This window comes from Eimeria tenella, genomic scaffold, assembly GCF_000499545.2.
Source record: "Eimeria tenella Houghton genomic scaffold, Eth_scaff2039, whole genome shotgun sequence".
In the NCBI taxonomy this organism is placed as follows: domain Eukaryota; phylum Apicomplexa; class Conoidasida; order Eucoccidiorida; family Eimeriidae; genus Eimeria; species Eimeria tenella.
This window is the reverse complement of record NW_013541883.1, coordinates 166-497: the sequence shown is the minus strand read 5'-3', so window position 1 is coordinate 497 and position 332 is coordinate 166.

Genomic DNA, 332 nt, shown 5'->3' with positions numbered 1-332 from the left:
GGGGGGCCCCCCGGGGGCCCCCAGAGGTGGTGCTGGTGGGCCACGAAGGTGGGAGAGGCCCTCGAGAGACCCACAAATTGGGTACCGACAATTCGAAAGAGTCCAGTGGACCTGCAGTGGTTACCGAGGCCCCGAGTGCCGGATATATTGAAAGTGGCTGTGAGGCCGCAGCTGCAGCACGGTGAAACCCTAAACCCTAAACCCTAAACCCTAGGCCCTAAACCCTCGTGGGAACCCTAGTGCGAATTCCGGGAGCGGGGGGCACGGACGCGACTCGGAAGCGCCGGATGCCCGCAGCCAGACCCAAGCGCAAACCCTAAACCCTAAACCCT